The sequence below is a fragment of the Rhincodon typus genome, chromosome 35, assembly GCF_021869965.1.
Source record: "Rhincodon typus isolate 14 chromosome 35, sRhiTyp1.1, whole genome shotgun sequence".
Taxonomy (NCBI): Eukaryota; Metazoa; Chordata; class Chondrichthyes; order Orectolobiformes; family Rhincodontidae; genus Rhincodon; species Rhincodon typus.
In genome coordinates this window covers 11,044,715-11,054,453 of record NC_063366.1, presented here as the reverse complement: position 1 = coordinate 11,054,453, position 9,739 = coordinate 11,044,715, and positions in this window count along the sequence as shown.

Here is a 9,739-nt window from a genome sequence, read left to right as displayed (position 1 = left end):
ACAGAGAGATAAATATATGGGCATTTTATCCTCATCCAGTCAGTTTTATTATTTTGTTTACAAGTATCAAAGGCTTTTGAAAGAGGATCTTCAGAAACGTATGCATTAGATTTCAAGAACCATCGATGGTGAAACTTCGAGTGAAGTTTTCTGCTTTTGCTGGACGAGGTCCAGGAGAAATTTGCCTGGGACTCCTCCGTAGTTCAAACGTTTGAACTGAAATCCGCACTGACCGCAAGAACATTTGTCAGCAACTGATAATAAAATATATTTATACAATAAATGATCAGTAAAAACAAATTTAGCGCTTGCAGAAAAACAATCTTTTATAACGCATATAATGACAATATAATTTTAGTAGTTTCCAGACATGGTTAATTCTGCAAACGGACAATGCTAATCCAGTAGTTGAGCCTCCGTCTCTGTTTGAAGCTGATGTTGAATCTTTATGCTTAGAAACAGGAATGGCATAACTGAGCCAAGATGTTTGTTCATCAGTCATACGTACCAGAGATCAATGCCATAAATTGGAGATGTGCATATTTTCAGAAAGAGCCCGAAATAACCAACTTGAATTTATTTACCAACACATCTTTTCGCGAATTAGTTTGTGTTCGGGAGGTGGGTTAATGTATATCTGTTGTCTAAACATAAAAGATATAATTGGAGATTAACTTCATTTAACCCAGGTCCAAAAACTATGAATGGGCCACTTTTGTGTAAAATCTAACTCTGTGCCTTAATAGCTAAGGAAACTTAAGGCTACGACGAGATCAATTCAAAGTTTGAACTGAAAGAGGAACTGACGATTGCGATAATAGCAGAGTAAAGGCGTTCTGAAGCCAATTGAAGAGTCTCGAGCCTCTTAAGGGTGATTTTCGATCACTGAAATATTCTATATGATGAATTCCGAGGGTCTCTATGTCTGGAACAACATTAAAACAAACTGCTTGTAACAGCTTTCGCACTTGAATACGATGATGAGCCGACACCAACAAGGTGTGGCATTATTCGCAAACTTGTTAATTTTTACACAAATGGTGATAGCGAGGAAAGACAAATGAGACTCAGAATAAATTGATTTTCCAGCCCAGATGAAATTCTCCCAATGCTTTATAAATGCAACTGAGACAGGGATATGGACGAACTCTCCGCCAGTAATTTTCGTCTGGAACTGTTCCCTAAATCATAGAGGATACAAATTATAATTCCAAACGTTTAAGACGATAACGCAGAGCGGAGTGACGAAACTCATTTTATCTTGTGTTTTCGGTAATAGATCAGATGACTGCAGACATTCTTACAGCTTGCTTCTGGCGTTCTGACGTATTGCGAACCAGCTTTGATTTGATGGTGCCAGAGCATTGCGGTGGTGAATAAGTTCGGCTCGCATCTGTAACACAGAAGGGCTAATGACGGGCACTGCAGTGAGTACATGGCGTGTGGTTGTGTAGGTGGGCCTGTCAGACTAATAGCTAGTATGGCAGCAGAAATAGCTCTGCCGGCCGCCCACCACTTTCCATCCAAAGCGTGGAAATCGAGATGATAGCACCGTTGAAACATTTCTCCACTTCCATGCTCCATCAAGAGCGTGCACGCGGTCAAGCAATGCATTGTCTTACCTACAGCATTTAATTCTTTTTTAAGAACTCTTACTGTCTGCTGTTTCAACAAAGAGACAACTCTGATTAATTTACCTGTTTCGGGGTGCAAATTTGTATGAGTTTTTGTACAATATTTCCCTCTTAGTGCTGTCGCACTTTCTTTCATTGAACCTACGCAGATTCCCCCTGAACGAGAGAACAATGCTTTCAATGCATTGCAACGCTGCTGCAAATATTCCTGCAACTTTAGTCTTGTCCTTCCTGTCTGTCAGATGTATTGAGCAATTCAGCATCATACAGGTTATTCCAGTCATGGCGTTGACTACGAGATCGTCTATCACGCCACCCCGTTAGAAATGCTGTTTGAAAAGAGCGAAAGTCCATGCAAAGAGGGAGATTCACAATTCAGATAAGAGACTAGCCTAAAACTGTCGGTCCCACGTTACAGTATCCGAAGTTTGGACTTAAGACTGGAAAGGGTATTGGGGCCTTTGGTGATGTAGGCCTTTGTGAGGGGTGGGTGGATGGTGGCGTAGGTAAAGTGCAATTGGCTTTGGGAGCTGACATTTGCTGAAACGGAGTGCCAGACATTCTTAATCAGAGTAAAATCTACCAGACAGACTCCAGTCTGTCTAAAAGAGGTACTAAAAGACGTTATGGGGGAAATAGCAAATGCACGAGTGATTACGTACCAAAATTCAGTGGACTCTGGGGTGGTTCCCGCTGATTGGAAAACAGCCAATGTGACGGCACCGTTTAAAAAAGGAACTAGACAAAAAGCAAGTAACTATAGGCCAGTTAGCTTAACCTCGGTAGAGGGGAAAATGCTTGAATCTATATTTAAGGAACAATAGTAAGACATCTGGATACAAATTCTCCCATTGGGAACACCCAGCATGGGTTCATGAAGGGTAGGTCATGTTTAACTAATTTGGTGGAATTGTTTGAGGACATTACTTGCATGGTGGACAATGGAGAACCTGTGGATGTAGTGTATCTGGATTTCCAGAATGCATTTGACAAGGTGCCACACCAAAGGCTGCTACTTAAGATAAAATTGCACAGTATTATAGGTAATGTATTGGCATGGATAGAGGATTGGATGACTAGTAGAAAGCAAAGACGAGGGGTAAATGGATGTTTTTCTGGTTGGCGGTCAGTGGCGAGTGGTGTGCCTCTGGGATCAGTGTTGTGAAACACAATTGTTTGCAATTTATATAGATGATTTGGAGTTGGGGACGAAGTGTGGTTTGTCAAAATTTGCAGATGACACTGAGATAAGTGGTAGAGCAAAGTGTGCAGAAGACACGGAAAGTCTGCAGAGGGATATAGATAGTCTAAGTGAGTGGGCAAAGGTCTGGCAGATAGAGTACAATGTTGACAAGTGTGAGGTCATCCATTTTGGTCGGAATAACAACAAAATGGACTATGTTTTAAATGGTAAAAAATTGCAGCACCCTGCTGTGCAGAGGGACTTGGGTGTCCTTGTGCATGAGTCGCTAAAAGTAGGATTGCAGGTGCAGCAGGTAATTAAAAAGGCAAATGGAATTTTGCCTGTCATTGCGAGAGGGATGGAGTTTAAAAACAGGGAGGCTATGCTGCAGCTGTATAGGGTCCTGGTGAGGCCACACCTGGAGTACTGTGTGCAGTTTTGGTCTCCTTACTTGCAAAGGGATATACTAGCACTGGAGGGGGTGCAGAGGAGATTCACTCGGTTGATTCCAGAGTTGAGAGGGTTGGATTATGAGGAGAGACTGAGTAGACTGGGATTATATTCATTGGAATTCAGAAGAACGAGGGGAGATCTCATAGAAACATATAAGATTATGAAGAGAATAGATAAGGTGGGGGCAGGGAGGTTGTTTCCACTAACAGGTGAAACTAGGTCTAGGGATCATAGCCTCACAATAAAAGGAAGCAGACGTAGGACTGAGGTCAGGAGAAACTTCTTCGCCCAAACGGTTGTGAATCTGTGAAATTCCCTGCCCAGTGAAGCGGTTGAAGCTACCTCGCTGAATGTGTTTAAGGCAAGGCTAGATAAATATTTGAACAGTAAAGGCGGGTAAGTGGAGCTGAGTCTTAAAGATCAGCCATGATCTTATTGAATGGCGGGGCAGGCTCGAGGGGCCGGATTGGCCAACTCCTGCTCCTAGTTTCTATGTTCTTATGTCTATTCGACGAACTTACATTCTGTTTCCATTCAAAATAGGCAACTGAAACATTGAGTGGCTTCCAGGTGTGTGCGAGCTACGGTAACACTATTGACCATCCGAACATAATTAGTTTATGCATGACCATGATGGTTTCCAGTGCTCTTCGACACAGTGGCTAGATTTCCAAGCAGTATTTTTCACAAGCATAAAATCTCCTCTCGTATGTATTGTGCTAAGACCCATCTTTAATTATTCGCTCTGCATGATTCGCCAGTGCTGCCTATGACTGACTACGGGGCATCAAAATCTGGACGTGCAGAAACTCACTGTAACACACCAAGACTGCCCCCCACTCGCAAGCAGGGTCTTCTTGGCTTCCCACTTTATCTTTCTGATTTCAAAAATATACTTTATTCTTTAAAAATATCTTTGTATATGTGCATTGTCACATATGCAGTTCGGTTCCGTACAGTTGCATGTCAACTAAGCAAACAAACATTTGAGTTTGACTCTATCCCAACAAACAAAAAGCATCTCTTTCACATACAAGACGAAATTTGCATGCACTAAAGCTCTAGGAGGGTCCGATAACAGAACGGACCCCCATTTACCTTCAGCAGAAAGACCTCAGACATTGGTCTTTCCCCACCGTCCTTTGGCAGCAGCTGCCCCAAGCTTTAGTGCATCCCTCAGCATGTAGTCCTGCACCTTGGAATGTTCCAGTCTGCAACACTTGATCGGGGTCAACTAAAATCGCGATGGCACTGCCCTAATTTTACTAAAAGAAGCTGTTCTGGCGCATACACTGTTCAGAGAACGGGGCCACGACGCTCGGGACCGGGATTCCGTACCTATCAATTGTCCAATATTGACGTTCGGCGAATAACTTACCACCCATCGTGAGACATGTTCCTGCTCCGTGCTTCTCTCCTACGCATAACAGCAGTAAATGCATCCCAGAAATGTCCAGCCTCGCATCTGTTATTATTAGGGCAATGATAAAGAAGCCTTTTTCTCTGAGTTAAAAAATTGCTCCTCACCCCACCTCCAAACCTGTTTTCGACTATCCAATGAGGAAATTCAGTTACCACCGGTGTATCTTTGCCTCAGGGCAGACATTGGTTGTTTGGGTATAGGGGATGAGCACTGATGCCCATTAAACGCTGAACTCCTCAGCAGACTCTGAATAACCGCTGCCTTAATTCGGGAGATCTGTGAAACAAAACCACTGGAGATTAGGACATTGAGCGGCGGGATGACGTCGAGGGATGCAACCATCCAATGCCAAGAGTTGGTTTTTGTTTTATTCTGTCAACGCACGCAATATATTTTGTTTTACTCGACACCTACGGAGGTAACAGACCAAAACAGTTTTGTTTTCCACCGTCAGCTATTTTGAACACAGAGCTCCCAGCCTTATGTAAGAATTGAATTGAGTGAAGTGGAAGAACAGTACCTCGCGTCTCAAATGTTCTCTCGTCACAGCGACATTTAGCTCCCGCTGATCACAGTCCCGCCGCCGAATATTGGACTTGTCCAAGAAGGTTATAAAAGCGAATACACATTCTTTTCGGTTTCATTTTTGTACTGCCATACTCTTCCCCTCCACCCCCACCCCCGCCCACACACACACACACACACACACACACACACACACACACACACAGATACACACACACATATGCGTACACACCCATAGAATCTCTTACCTCGGAGCAAGAAACAATTCAGTTAGTCACATCCCGCTCCTTTCCAGTGGCCCTTCACATTTGGCCTCTTCAAGTTGCCATGCAGTTTCTTTTTCTAAAACGACAACCGGGTGCGCCGATCCCAAGATTCAGTGACGAGCAAGTTGAATTGTTTCCGGCGCTGTGATTGAGCTGGATGAACACAGCAGGCCAAGCAGCATCAGAGGAGCAGGAAGGCTGATGTTTCGGGTCGGGACCCTTCTTCAGAAATTCGTCAGAATTCTTCATTTCTGAAGAAGGGTTCCGACCCGAAACGTCAACTTTCCTGATCCCCTGATGCTGCCTGGCCTGCTGTGCTCCTCCAGCTCTAAACTGTGTTATTTCAGACTCCAGCATCGGCAGTTCTTGCTATCTGTGGCGCTGTGATGGTACTGTAATGGACTTTGAGACCCACTGGGTTCAGGGCTTAGGCTCTGGGATCATGGGTCAACTCCTCCCACGGCAGCCGGTGGAACTTACACGCAGTTGGTAAATAAGCAATGTTCAGATGGTTTCCTCGGCGCTGTGGATCGTGCAGCAATCTTGTCAGTAGTTGTTTTAATACAATTGGTGACCCTGTGGGGAAGGAAATTTGGTATACCTATCCAGTGTACCATACATATGTGGCAAAACCACAGCAATGTGTAACTGCCTGCTGAAATGGCTCTGCAAAGAACTCAGCTCGAGGGCACATGGGGATGCGCAGGCAACATCCCATGAAAGAACAAACAGAAACAATTCGTAGCCGACAGTGATGTATCCTTATAGCTGCTAATAAGACCGTTATTTTGGGAGATGCGACAGGTGCAGTAAGGAACAATGCATTTTCGGACATCTCCAGCTCTCCCTTCATTTCTGACACGATATCACAGAGAGTTCCAGACGCTTACCTCTCACAGTGAACTGTGTTCCATATCCTAGGCATGATTCTCACGGTGCACTAATACACTCGTCATCGTTCGCGTTCAACTCCTTCATTCGAATCGAAGCACCTTGGCCTTGTAAAACAGGTCCTTTAGGAATCTATGGGCATGGACTCCACTGGTATTCCTGCAGTCATTGTGCTATCTATAAGACCCTATCAAAAGACAATAAGAAAGACGAACAGGAACAGTCATTTCGGTCCCTCAAGCCTGCCCTGCCACTCAATAGACTTATGGTAGATCATACATTCCTCATATCCACTTTTCTGCGTTTTCCCCATTGCCTTTGTTTCCCCTGCCCAGATCAAAATCCATCTATCCCAACCTTAAATGTACGCAAGAACTTTGACCCCACAGGTGTCTGTGTTAAGGAGTTCCAAAGCCCTCAGAGCCCTCTGAGAGAAGAAATTCCCCCTTCTCTCAGTCTTGAATTGATGCCCCTTTATTCTGAGGCTACACCCTCTGGTCCTCCAGAGAGCTGTCGGCAGCCCACTAAGTGGCTGACCACTAAGTGTCCTTCCATCTCCGGAATCCTGCAAAATCCATTCCTTTTGAGGCCCCCAGTCCAATTCCTGAAAGCCAGATGTGAAAAAGGAAGTAGGACATTTGAGAGTCAGTTGGCCAGAATAAACAGCTGCAAAGGTGTGCAACAAACACAACGACAAAAAGCGAAGTAGTCCCAATGCTGAGATCGTAAATTCAAACAGAAGCTGCTATAAATTTTCCACAGGTCTAGCAGCATCTGTGAAGTGAGAAATAGTGTTAAAGCTCCAGATCCAATTAGACTGTTTTCCAGAATGGAAGAGAATGGGATGGAAAAAAGTTCTTCAAATTCCCCGCAAACGTTCTGCCCTTCACCTTAATATGATGACCTCTCATTATTGATTCTTCAAATAAGAACAGTTGCTTCCTATCCATCTTGTCGATGCCCCTCATAATCTCATACATTTAAGTCAGATCCTCCCTCAGCCTTCACACATACACAATCACACAATCGCACACTTTCTCTCTTCCTCGCATGCACGCACAAACACACACACAATCAGACGCACACAAATATATAAATCTGTGGGGTGCATTCACAGATGTATTCTGTTTTGTTCAGAAAGCACACAATTTGTAGACAGTCAATGTGGCATTCTATAAATCCCTACTTTGGAAATAAAACAAGTCTGATTCATTTAACTTTTTATTTATTTATTTAACCCAGTTAAATTCGTCAGAAAGACCTCAGACGGTGCTCTTTCCCCACTGCACCGTGGCAGCAGCTGCCCTTCACCTTAAAATGATGCCCTCTCATCATTGATTCTTCAAATGAGAACAGTTGTTTCCTATCCATCTTGTCGATGCCCCTAATAATCTCATATATTTCAGTCAGGTCCCCCTTCAGCCCTCTCTGCTCCAAAAAAGAAGGGATGACACAACCAACATCAATTGACTAGATGGCTGTGAAAGTGACCACTGGTTGATGGAATAATTGCAGTGCAAACCAGTGTGAATATTAAGTCCATCATGAATCATCATGAGTCCTGCACCATTATGTTCCTGCTCGTTCATTTAGCAGCTAAATATTGAAATTAAGTTTTCTAAAAATAAAGCAGAACTGGTTCATGTAAGCATACAGGTAGAAATTTCACCATTAATACTCCGACCGTAGTCTTGTTGAGGGAAGGTAATTTCAACTTTCTGTGTTAAATAGGCCGTATTGAACTAGCAACCTACTACTGACTTCACCTGCTTCTCCCAGGCATTTGACACGGTGCTGTACAAGTCACAAATCGTGAATGACCTGGACCTATTTTGATAACCACCATTTATCACCATGGGAACAAAGTCAAAATGAAGTGGAATTTATGTGCTCACTCCAATATTCAGTCAAAAGTAAATTTTAATGCATTCTCAGTTCCAATATGTGACTGATGAATTTCGTCCTCATTGTCATCAGACGTCACGAATATCAGAACTTTGATGTGACAGGCGCCCGGTTCTCAGGGCGAGTATTTTGCAGGTGGCAAGTTAAAAGCTCGTCCCATTAACTTGTCGATGCATCAATCATTCCAGTTGACTAAAAGTGATTGACTTTTCATATAACTGAAGTATTGTAGAGGCTATAGATATAAGGTAAAAAGAAACACGAAGTGCCGGAGAAACGCAGCAGGTTTTACAGCATCTGTGCAGAGAGAAACAGAGTCAACCTTCACGTCAGGTGTGACTGTACTTCAGAAATGAAAACCACTGGAAGGTATTGAATGAACGATTTATTTAGTGTCTCTTGCATTTTACAGTGCGTAATATAGCAAAATACAGTGAAAAACTTCAACAGTCGCCACAACCCGGCACCATTTTGAATAATTTAAGCATAAACAGGATAGAAGATATAACTGAAAGAAAATAGAACAATATTAAAAAAGATAAGGTGATATGTAAAAAAAAAAATAAAATAAAACGTGCCTACAAATAGATGATTGAATGGAATATAAACGAACTCACAAAATGACCCAAATCAAATAGGAGGGAAACCGTAGAATACAAGACAAAGCTAACCAATACTATAAAATCTGGAGAGTCTGCGTAAGGGTCACTGAACCCGAAGCAGTAATTGATTTCACTCCACGAATGCTGCCAGACCAGCTGAGTTTTCCCAGAAGTTTCTGTTTTTGTTTCTGATTTCCAGCTTGTGTAGTTTTTTCGGGTTTTTGTTGTTGAATATGAATTCAGATTTCAACCGACTCTGTAAATACTTAAAGAAGCAACGAGTTAACAAAATGAGCACAGTGCCAATAGTAAATCAGAACGCAGCATTGACAATCGAAAATAAGGAAATGGCAAATTAATTGAACGTGGAGGGAGAAATTCAGAAAAAAATCACAGTAGTGTTGAAATTCTTGGAGTTGCGTTTTGATATAAGCTCGGGTCCAAATGGATTTCGTTCTAGTGTTCTAAAAGAAATGTCAAATTTGACCGTGGTGCATTGTTTTTAATTTTCCAAAACTCACTCGATTCCAGAACTGTCCTTTTAGATTGGATGGTAGTGAATATAACTTCTTTATGATGGGGAGGGTGCGGGTGGGGGCCATTGGTGGAGGGAGCAAGTAGGAAGCTATAGTCCAATCAGTTTATCATCTGTCATCGAGGAAATATTTGAAGTTCTTTTGAGAGAACTTACACTAGAGAAGACAAATAGAATGGTGGTTTTTTTTCAAAGGGAATGGTTTATAATGATAGGGAGGTTTTGAAAGAACTACACAGGCCATTAATCAGATCACATCTGGATTACTGTGAAAAGTTTTGGTCGCCTTATCTAGGAAAAGATATTGTAGTATTGGAGGCAG